At 35.2% G+C, this 13,793-nt stretch overlaps 1 protein-coding gene across 7 annotated transcripts in view; it reads right to left on the bottom strand.

Annotated features, from left to right (window-relative positions):
* LOC115184214 (DIS3-like exonuclease 1) overlaps positions 1-13,793 on the bottom strand; it is a 66,873-nt gene that overhangs the window by 25,855 nt on the left and 27,225 nt on the right. The window lies entirely within an intron of this gene.

The following is a 13,793-nucleotide window of genomic DNA, read 5'->3' as shown; positions in this document are numbered from 1 at the left end:
GTTCTCTATCAGGATGGTGTATTATACTATAATCTACCTGGATACAGTTCTCTATCAGGATGGTGTATTATACTATAACTGGATACAGTTCTCTATCAGGATGGTGTATTATACTATAATCTACCTGGATACAGATCTCTATCAGGATGGTGTATTATACTATAATCTACCTGGATACAGTTATCTATCAGGATGGTGTATTATACTATAACTGGAGACAGATCTCTATCAGGATGGTGTATTATACTATAACTGGATACAGTTCTCTATCAGGATGGTGTATTATACTATAATCTACCTGGATACAGATCTCTATCAGGATGGTGTATTATACTATAATCTACCTGGATACAGTTCTCTATCAGGATGGTGTATTATACTATAACCTACCTGGATACAGTTCTCTATCAGGATGGTGTATTATACTATAACTGGATACAGATCACTATCAGGATAGTGTATTATACTATAACTGGATACAGATCTCTATCAGGATGGTGTATTATACTATAATCTACCTGGATACAGGTCTCTATCAGGATGGTGTATTATACTATAACCTACCTGGATACAGTTCTCTATCAGGATGGTGTATTATACTATAACTGGATACAGATCACTATCAGGATGGTGTATTATACTATAACTGGATACAGATCTCTATCAGGATGGTGTATTATACTATAATCTACCTGGATACAGTTCTCTATCAGGATGGTGTATTATACTATAACTGGATACAGATCTCTATCAGGATCGTGGATTATACTATAATCTACCTGGATACAGGTCTCTATCAGGATGGTGTATTATACTATAATCTACCTGGATACAGATCTCTATCAGGATGGTGTATTATACTATAACCTACCTGGATACAGTTCTCTATCAGAATGGTGTATTATACTATAACTGGATACAGATCACTATCAGGATGGTGTATTATACTATAACTGGATACAGATCTCTATCAGGATGGTGTATTATACTATAATCTACCTGGGTACAGTTCTCTATCAGGATGGTGTATTATACTATAACTGGATACAGATCTCTATCAGGATGGTGTATTATACTATAATCTACCTGGATACAGATCTCTATCAGGATGGTGTATTATACTATAACTGGATACAGATCTCTATCAGGATGGTGTATTATACTATAATCTACCTGGATACAGTTCTCTATCAGGATGGTGTATTATACTATAACTGGATACAGATCACTATCAGGATGGTGTATTATACTATAACTGGATACAGATCTCTATCAGGATGGTGTATTATACTATAATCTACCTGGATACAGTTCTCTATCAGGATGGTGTATTATACTATAACCTACCTGGATACAGTTCTCTATCAGGATGGTGTATTATACTATAACTGGATACAGATCTCTATCAGGATGGTGTATTATACTATAATCTACCTGGATACAGATCTCTATCAGGATGGTGTATTATACTATAACTGGATACAGATCTCTATCAGGATGGTGTATTATACTATAACTGGATACAGATCTCTATCAGGATGGTGTATTATACTATAATCTACCTGGATACAGATCTCTATCAGGATGGTGTATTATACTATAATCTACCTGGATACAGTTCTCTATCAGGATGGTGTATTATACTATAACCTACCTGGATACAGTTCTCTATCAGGATGGTGTATTATACTATAACTGGATACAGATCACTATCAGGATAGTGTATTATACTATAACTGGATACAGATCTCTATCAGGATGGTGTATTATACTATAACCTACCTGGATACAGTTCTCTATCAGGATGGTGTATTATACTATAACTGGATACAGATCACTATCAGGATGGTGTATTATACTATAACTGGATACAGATCTCTATCAGGATGGTGTATTATACTATAATCTACCTGGATACAGTTCTCTATCAGGATGGTGTATTATACTATAACCTACCTGGATACAGTTCTCTATCAGGATGGTGTATTATACTATAACTGGATGCAGTTCTCTTTCAGGATGGTGTATTATACTATAACCTACCTGGATACAGATCTCTATCAGGATGGTGTATTATACTTTAACCTACCTGGATACAGTTCTCTATCAGGATGGTGTATTATACTATAACCTACCTGGATACAGTTCTCTATCAGGATGGTGTATTATACTATAATCTACCTGGATACAGATCTCTATCAGGATGGTGTATTATACTATAACCTACCTGGATACAGTTCTCTATCAGGATTGTGTATTATACTATAACTGGATACAGATCACTATCAGGATGGTGTATTATACTAGAACTGGATACAGATCTCTATCAGGATGGTGTATTATACTATAATCTACCTGGATACAGTTCTCTATCAGGATGGTGTTTTATACTATAACTGGATACAGATCACTATCAGGATAGTGTATTATACTATAACTGGATACAGATCTCTATCAGGATGGTGTATTATACTATAATCTACCTGGATACAGTTCTCTATCAGGATGGTGTATTATACTATAACCTACCTGGATACAGTTCTCTATCAGGATGGTGTATTATACTATAACTGGATACAGATCTCTATCAGGATGGTGTATTATACTATAATCTACCTGGATACAGATCTCTATCAGGATGGTGTATTATACTATAATCTACCTGGATACAGTTCTCTATCAGGATGGTGTATTATACTATAACCTACCTGGATACAGTTCTCTATCAGGATGGTGTATTATACTATAACTGGATACAGATCACTATCAGGATAGTGTATTATACTATAACTGGATACAGATCTCTATCAGGATGGTGTATTATACTATAATCTACCTGGATACAGGTCTCTATCAGGATGGTGTATTATACTATAACCTACCTGGATACAGTTCTCTATCAGGATGGTGTATTATACTATAACTGGATACAGATCACTATCAGGATGGTGTATTATACTATAACTGGATACAGATCTCTATCAGGATGGTGTATTATACTATAATCTACCTGGATACAGTTCTCTATCAGGATGGTGTATTATACTATAACTGGATACAGATCTCTATCAGGATCGTGGATTATACTATAATCTACCTGGATACAGGTCTCTATCAGGATGGTGTATTATACTATAATCTACCTGGATACAGATCTCTATCAGGATGGTGTATTATACTATAACCTACCTGGATACAGTTCTCTATCAGAATGGTGTATTACACTATAACTGGATACAGATCACTATCAGGATGGTGTATTATACTATAACTGGATACAGATCTCTATCAGGATGGTGTATTATACTATAATCTACCTGGATACAGTTCTCTATCAGGATGGTGTATTATACTATAACTGGATACAGATCTCTATCAGGATGGTGTATTATACTATAATCTACCTGGATACAGATCTCTATCAGGATGGTGTATTATACTATAACTGGATACAGATCTCTATCAGGATGGTGTATTATACTATAATCTACCTGGATACAGTTCTCTATCAGGATGGTGTATTATACTATAACTGGATACAGATCACTATCAGGATGGTGTATTATACTATAACTGGATACAGATCTCTATCAGGATGGTGTATTATACTATAATCTACCTGGATACATTTCTCTATCAGGATGGTGTATTATACTATAACCTACCTGGATACAGTTCTCTATCAGGATGGTGTATTATACTATAACTGGATACAGATCTCTATCAGGATGGTGTATTATACTATAATCTACCTGGATACAGATCTCTATCAGGATGGTGTATTATACTATAACTGGATACAGATCTCTATCAGGATGGTGTATTATACTATAACTGGATACAGATCTCTATCAGGATGGTGTATTATACTATAATCTACCTGGATACAGTTCTCTATCAGGATGGTGTATTATACAATAACCTACCTGGATACAGTTCTCTATCAGGATGGTGTATTATACTATAACCTACCTGGATACAGTTCTCTATCAGGATGGTGTATTATACTATAACTGGATGCAGTTCTCTTTCAGGATGGTGTATTATACTATAACCTACCTGGATACAGATCTCTATCAGGATGGTGTATTATACTATAACCTACCTGGATACAGTTCTCTATCAGGATGGTGTATTATACTATAACCTACCTGGATACAGTTCTCTATCAGGATGGTGTATTATACTATAATCTACCTGGATACAGATCTCTATCAGGATGGTGTATTATACTATAACCTACCTGGATACAGTTCTCTATCAGGATGGTGTATTATACTATAACTGGATACAGATCACTATCAGGATGGTGTATTATACTAGAACTGGATACAGATCTCTATCAGGATGGTGTATTATACTATAATCTACCTGGATACAGTTCTCTATCAGGATGGTGTTTTATACTATAACTGGATACAGATCACTATCAGGATAGTGTATTATACTATAACTGGATACAGATCTCTATCAGGATGGTGTATTATACTATAATCTACCTGGATACAGTTCTCTATCAGGATGGTGTATTATACTATAACCTACCTGGATACAGTTCTCTATCAGGATGGTGTATTATACTATAACCTACCTGGATACAGTTCTCTATCAGGATGGTGTATTATACTATAACCTACCTGGATACAGTTCTCTATCAGGATGGTGTATTATACTATAACTGGATACAGATCACTATCAGGATGGTGTATTATACTATAATCTACCTGGATACAGTTCTCTATCTGGATGGTGTATTATACTATAACCTACCTGGATACAGTTCTCTATCAGGATGGTGTATTATACTATAACTGGATACAGATCTCTATCAGGATGGTGTATTATACTATAATCTACCTGGATACTGTTCTCTATCAGGATGGTGTATTATACTATAACCTACCTGGATACAGTTCTCTATCAGGATGGTGTATTATACTATAACCTACCTGGATACAGTTCTCTATCAGGATGGTGTATTATACTATAACTGGATACAGATCTCTATCAGGATCGTGGATTATACTATAATCTACCTGGATACAGGTCTCTATCAGGATGGTGTATTATACTATAATCTACCTAGATACAGATCTCTATCAGGATGGTGTATTATACTATAACCTACCTGGATACAGTTCTCTATCAGAATGGTGTATTATACTATAACTGGATACAGATCACTATCAGGATGGTGTATTATACTATAACTGGATACAGATCTCTATCAGGATGGTGTATTATACTATAATCTACCTGGGTACAGTTCTCTATCAGGATGGTGTATTATACTATAACTGGATACAGATCTCTATCAGGATGGTGTATTATACTATAATCTACCTGGATACAGATCTCTATCAGGATGGTGTATTATACTATAACTGGATACAGATCTCTATCAGGATGGTGTATTATACTATAATCTACCTGGATACAGTTCTCTATCAGGATGGTGTATTATACTATAACTGGATACAGATCACTATCAGGATGGTGTATTATACTATAACTGGATACAGATCTCTATCAGGATGGTGTATTATACTATAATCTACCTGGATACAGTTCTCTATCAGGATGGTGTATTATACTATAACCTACCTGGATACAGTTCTCTATCAGGATGGTGTATTATACTATAACTGGATACAGATCTCTATCAGGATGGTGTATTATACTATAATCTACCTGGATACAGATCTCTATCAGGATGGTGTATTATACTATAACTGGATACAGATCTCTATCAGGATGGTGTATTATACTATAACTGGATACAGATCTCTATCAGGATGGTGTATTATACTATAATCTACCTGGATACAGATCTCTATCAGGATGGTGTATTATACTATAATCTACCTGGATACAGTTCTCTATCAGGATGGTGTATTATACTATAACCTACCTGGATACAGTTCTCTATCAGGATGGTGTATTATACTATAACTGGATACAGATCACTATCAGGATAGTGTATTATACTATAACTGGATACAGATCTCTATCAGGATGGTGTATTATACTATAACCTACCTGGATACAGTTCTCTATCAGGATGGTGTATTATACTATAACTGGATACAGATCACTATCAGGATGGTGTATTATACTATAACTGGATACAGATCTCTATCAGGATGGTGTATTATACTATAATCTACCTGGATACAGTTCTCTATCAGGATGGTGTATTATACTATAACCTACCTGGATACAGTTCTCTATCAGGATGGTGTATTATACTATAACTGGATGCAGTTCTCTTTCAGGATGGTGTATTATACTATAACCTACCTGGATACAGATCTCTATCAGGATGGTGTATTATACTTTAACCTACCTGGATACAGTTCTCTATCAGGATGGTGTATTATACTATAACCTACCTGGATACAGTTCTCTATCAGGATGGTGTATTATACTATAATCTACCTGGATACAGATCTCTATCAGGATGGTGTATTATACTATAACCTACCTGGATACAGTTCTCTATCAGGATTGTGTATTATACTATAACTGGATACAGATCACTATCAGGATGGTGTATTATACTAGAACTGGATACAGATCTCTATCAGGATGGTGTATTATACTATAATCTACCTGGATACAGTTCTCTATCAGGATGGTGTTTTATACTATAACTGGATACAGATCACTATCAGGATAGTGTATTATACTATAACTGGATACAGATCTCTATCAGGATGGTGTATTATACTATAATCTACCTGGATACAGTTCTCTATCAGGATGGTGTATTATACTATAACCTACCTGGATACAGTTCTCTATCAGGATGGTGTATTATACTATAACTGGATACAGATCTCTATCAGGATGGTGTATTATACTATAATCTACCTGGATACAGATCTCTATCAGGATGGTGTATTATACTATAATCTACCTGGATACAGTTCTCTATCAGGATGGTGTATTATACTATAACCTACCTGGATACAGTTCTCTATCAGGATGGTGTATTATACTATAACTGGATACAGATCACTATCAGGATAGTGTATTATACTATAACTGGATACAGATCTCTATCAGGATGGTGTATTATACTATAATCTACCTGGATACAGGTCTCTATCAGGATGGTGTATTATACTATAACCTACCTGGATACAGTTCTCTATCAGGATGGTGTATTATACTATAACTGGATACAGATCACTATCAGGATGGTGTATTATACTATAACTGGATACAGATCTCTATCAGGATGGTGTATTATACTATAATCTACCTGGATACAGTTCTCTATCAGGATGGTGTATTATACTATAACTGGATACAGATCTCTATCAGGATCGTGGATTATACTATAATCTACCTGGATACAGGTCTCTATCAGGATGGTGTATTATACTATAATCTACCTGGATACAGATCTCTATCAGGATGGTGTATTATACTATAACCTACCTGGATACAGTTCTCTATCAGAATGGTGTATTACACTATAACTGGATACAGATCACTATCAGGATGGTGTATTATACTATAACTGGATACAGATCTCTATCAGGATGGTGTATTATACTATAATCTACCTGGATACAGTTCTCTATCAGGATGGTGTATTATACTATAACTGGATACAGATCTCTATCAGGATGGTGTATTATACTATAATCTACCTGGATACAGATCTCTATCAGGATGGTGTATTATACTATAACTGGATACAGATCTCTATCAGGATGGTGTATTATACTATAATCTACCTGGATACAGTTCTCTATCAGGATGGTGTATTATACTATAACTGGATACAGATCACTATCAGGATGGTGTATTATACTATAACTGGATACAGATCTCTATCAGGATGGTGTATTATACTATAATCTACCTGGATACATTTCTCTATCAGGATGGTGTATTATACTATAACCTACCTGGATACAGTTCTCTATCAGGATGGTGTATTATACTATAACTGGATACAGATCTCTATCAGGATGGTGTATTATACTATAATCTACCTGGATACAGATCTCTATCAGGATGGTGTATTATACTATAACTGGATACAGATCTCTATCAGGATGGTGTATTATACTATAACTGGATACAGATCTCTATCAGGATGGTGTATTATACTATAATCTACCTGGATACAGTTCTCTATCAGGATGGTGTATTATACAATAACCTACCTGGATACAGTTCTCTATCAGGATGGTGTATTATACTATAACCTACCTGGATACAGTTCTCTATCAGGATGGTGTATTATACTATAACTGGATGCAGTTCTCTTTCAGGATGGTGTATTATACTATAACCTACCTGGATACAGATCTCTATCAGGATGGTGTATTATACTATAACCTACCTGGATACAGTTCTCTATCAGGATGGTGTATTATACTATAACCTACCTGGATACAGTTCTCTATCAGGATGGTGTATTATACTATAATCTACCTGGATACAGATCTCTATCAGGATGGTGTATTATACTATAACCTACCTGGATACAGTTCTCTATCAGGATGGTGTATTATACTATAACTGGATACAGATCACTATCAGGATGGTGTATTATACTAGAACTGGATACAGATCTCTATCAGGATGGTGTATTATACTATAATCTACCTGGATACAGTTCTCTATCAGGACGGTGTTTTATACTATAACTGGATACAGATCACTATCAGGATAGTGTATTATACTATAACTGGATACAGATCTCTATCAGGATGGTGTATTATACTATAATCTACCTGGATACAGTTCTCTATCAGGATGGTGTATTATACTATAACCTACCTGGATACAGTTCTCTATCAGGATGGTGTATTATACTATAACCTACCTGGATACAGTTCTCTATCAGGATGGTGTATTATACTATAACCTACCTGGATACAGTTCTCTATCAGGATGGTGTATTATACTATAACTGGATACAGATCACTATCAGGATGGTGTATTATACTATAATCTACCTGGATACAGTTCTCTATCTGGATGGTGTATTATACTATAACCTACCTGGATACAGTTCTCTATCAGGATGGTGTATTATACTATAACTGGATACAGATCTCTATCAGGATGGTGTATTATACTATAATCTACCTGGATACTGTTCTCTATCAGGATGGTGTATTATACTATAACCTACCTGGATACAGTTCTCTATCAGGATGGTGTATTATACTATAACCTACCTGGATACAGTTCTCTATCAGGATGGTGTATTATACTATAACTGGATACAGATCTCTATCAGGATCGTGGATTATACTATAATCTACCTGGATACAGGTCTCTATCAGGATGGTGTATTATACTATAATCTACCTAGATACAGATCTCTATCAGGATGGTGTATTATACTATAACCTACCTGGATACAGTTCTCTATCAGAATGGTGTATTATACTATAACTGGATACAGATCACTATCAGGATGGTGTATTATACTATAACTGGATACAGATCTCTATCAGGATGGTGTATTATACTATAATCTACCTGGGTACAGTTCTCTATCAGGATGGTGTATTATACTATAACTGGATACAGATCTCTATCAGGATGGTGTATTATACTATAATCTACCTGGATACAGATCTCTATCAGGATGGTGTATTATACTATAACTGGATACAGATCTCTATCAGGATGGTGTATTATACTATAATCTACCTGGATACAGTTCTCTATCAGGATGGTGTATTATACTATAACTGGATACAGATCACTATCAGGATGGTGTATTATACTATAACTGGATACAGATCTCTATCAGGATGGTGTATTATACTATAATCTACCTGGATACAGTTCTCTATCAGGATGGTGTATTATACTATAACCTACCTGGATACAGTTCTCTATCAGGATGGTGTATTATACTATAACTGGATACAGATCTCTATCAGGATGGTGTATTATACTATAATCTACCTGGATACAGATCTCTATCAGGATGGTGTATTATACTATAACTGGATACAGATCTCTATCAGGATGGTGTATTATACTATAACTGGATACAGATCTCTATCAGGATGGTGTATTATACTATAATCTACCTGGATACAGATCTCTATCAGGATGGTGTATTATACTATAATCTACCTGGATACAGTTCTCTATCAGGATGGTGTATTATACTATAACCTACCTGGATACAGTTCTCTATCAGGATGGTGTATTATACTATAACTGGATACAGATCACTATCAGGATAGTGTATTATACTATAACTGGATACAGATCTCTATCAGGATGGTGTATTATACTATAACCTACCTGGATACAGTTCTCTATCAGGATGGTGTATTATACTATAACTGGATACAGATCACTATCAGGATGGTGTATTATACTATAACTGGATACAGATCTCTTTCAGGATGGTGTATTATACTATAATCTACCTGGATACAGTTCTCTATCAGGATGGTGTATTATACTATAACTGGATACAGATCTCTATCAGGATCGTGGATTATACTATAATCTACCTAGATACAGGTCTCTATCAGGATGGTGTATTATACTATAACTGGATACAGATCTCTATCAGGATGGTGTATTATACTATAATCTACCTGGATACAGTTCTCTATCAGGATGGTGTATTATACAATAACCTACCTGGATACAGTTCTCTATCAGGATGGTGTATTATACTATAACCTACCTGGATACAGTTCTCTATCAGGATGGTGTATTATACTATAACTGGATGCAGTTCTCTTTCAGGATGGTGTATTATACTATAACCTACCTGGATACAGATCTCTACCAGGATGGTGTATTATACTATAACCTACCTGGATACAGTTCTCTATCAGGATGGTGTATTATACTATAACCTACCTGGATACAGTTCTCTATCAGGATGGTGTATTATACTATAATCTACCTGGATACAGATCTCTATCAGGATGGTGTATTATACTATAACCTACCTGGATACAGTTCTCTATCAGGATTGTGTATTATACTATAACTGAATACAGATCACTATCAGGATGGTGTATTATACTAGAACTGGATACAGATCTCTATCAGGATGGTGTATTATACTATAATCTACCTGGATACAGTTCTCTATCAGGATGGTGTTTTATACTATAACTGGATACAGATCACTATCAGGATAGTGTATTATACTATAACTGGATACAGATCTCTATCAGGATGGTGTATTATACTATAATCTACCTGGATACAGTTCTCTATCAGGATGGTGTATTATACTATAACCTACCTGGATACAGTTCTCTATCAGGATGGTGTATTATACTATAACCTACCTGGATACAGTTCTCTATCAGGATGGTGTATTATACTATAACCTACCTGGATACAGTTCTCTATCAGGATGGTGTATTATACTATAACTGGATACAGATCACTATCAGGATGGTGTATTATACTATAATCTACCTGGATACAGTTCTCTATCAGGATGGTGTATTATACTATAACCTACCTGGATACAGTTCTCTATCAGGATGGTGTATTATACTATAACCTACCTGGATACAGTTCTCTATCAGGATGGTGTATTATACTATAACTGGATACAGATCACTATCAGGATGGTGTATTATACTATAATCTACCTGGATACAGTTCTCTATCAGGATGGTGTATTATACTATAACCTACCTGGATACAGTTCTCTATCAGGATGGTGTATTATACTATAACTGGATACAGATCTCTATCAGGATGGTGTATTATACTATAATCTACCTGGATACAGTTCTCTATCAGGATGGTGTATTATACTATAACCTACCTGGATACAGTTCTCTATCAGGATGGTGTATTATACTATAACTGGATACAGATCTCTATCAGGATGGTGTATTATACTATAATCTACCTGGATACAGATCTCTATCAGGATGGTGTATTATACTATAATCTACCTGGATACAGTTCTCTATCAGGATGGTGTATTATACTATAACCTACCTGGATACAGTTCTCTATCAGGATGGTGTATTATACTATAACTGGATACAGATCACTATCAGGATAGTGTATTATACTATAACTGGATACAGATCTCTATCAGGATGGTGTATTATACTATAATCTACCTGGATACAGTTCTCTATAAGGATGGTGTATTATACTATAACTGGATACAGATCTCTATCAGGATGGTGTATTATACTATAATCTACCTGGATACAGATCTCTATCAGGATGGTGTATTATACTATAACTGGATACAGATCTCTATCAGGATGGTGTATTATACTATAATCTACCTGGATACAGTTCTCTATCAGGATGGTGTATTATACTATAACTGGATACAGATCACTATCAGGATGGTGTATTATACTATAACTGGATACAGATCTCTATCAGGATGGTGTATTATACTATAATCTACCTGGATACATTTCTCTATCAGGATGGTGTATTATACTATAACCTACCTGGATACAGTTCTCTATCAGGATGGTGTATTATACTATAACTGGATACAGATCTCTATCAGGATGGTGTATTATACTATAATCTACCTGGATACAGATCTCTATCAGGATGGTGTATTATACTATAACTGGATACAGATCTCTATCAGGATGGTGTATTATACTATAACTGGATACAGATCTCTATCAGGATGGTGTATTATACTATAATCTACCTGGATACAGTTCTCTATCAGGATGGTGTATTATACAATAACCTACCTGGATACAGTTCTCTATCAGGATGGTGTATTATACTATAACCTACCTGGATACAGTTCTCTATCAGGATGGTGTATTATACTATAACTGGATGCAGTTCTCTTTCAGGATGGTGTATTATACTATAACCTACCTGGATACAGATCTCTATCAGGATGGTGTATTATACTATAACCTACCTGGATACAGTTCTCTATCAGGATGGTGTATTATACTATAACCTACCTGGATACAGTTCTCTATCAGGATGGTGTATTATACTATAATCTACCTGGATACAGATCTCTATCAGGATGGTGTATTATACTATAACCTACCTGGATACAGTTCTCTATCAGGATGGTGTATTATACTATAACTGGATACAGATCACTATCAGGATGGTGTATTATACTAGAACTGGATACAGATCTCTATCAGGATGGTGTATTATACTATAATCTACCTGGATACAGTTCTCTATCAGGATGGTGTTTTATACTATAACTGGATACAGATCACTATCAGGATAGTGTATTATACTATAACTGGATACAGATCTCTATCAGGATGGTGTATTATACTATAATCTACCTGGATACAGTTCTCTATCAGGATGGTGTATTATACTATAACCTACCTGGATACAGTTCTCTATCAGGATGGTGTATTATACTATAACCTACCTGGATACAGTTCTCTATCAGGATGGTGTATTATACTATAACCTACCTGGATACAGTTCTCTATCAGGATGGTGTATTATACTATAACTGGATACAGATCACTATCAGGATGGTGTATTATACTATAATCTACCTGGATACAGTTCTCTATCTGGATTGTGTATTATACTATAACCTACCTGGATACAGTTCTCTATCAGGATGGTGTATTATACTATAACTGGATACAGATCTCTATCAGGATGGTGTATTATACTATAATCTACCAGGATACTGTTCTCTATCAGGATGGTGTATTATACTATAACCTACCTGGATACAGTTCTCTATCAGGATGGTGTATTATACTATAACTGGATACAGATCTCTATCAGGATGGTGTATTATACTATAACCTACCTGGATACAGTTC

The sequence above is a fragment of the Salmo trutta genome, unplaced genomic scaffold (genome assembly GCF_901001165.1).
Source record: "Salmo trutta unplaced genomic scaffold, fSalTru1.1, whole genome shotgun sequence".
NCBI classification, from domain to species: domain Eukaryota; kingdom Metazoa; phylum Chordata; class Actinopteri; order Salmoniformes; family Salmonidae; genus Salmo; species Salmo trutta.
The sequence above is the reverse complement of the archived record's forward strand: the minus strand, read 5'-3'. Positions and strand labels throughout refer to the sequence as shown.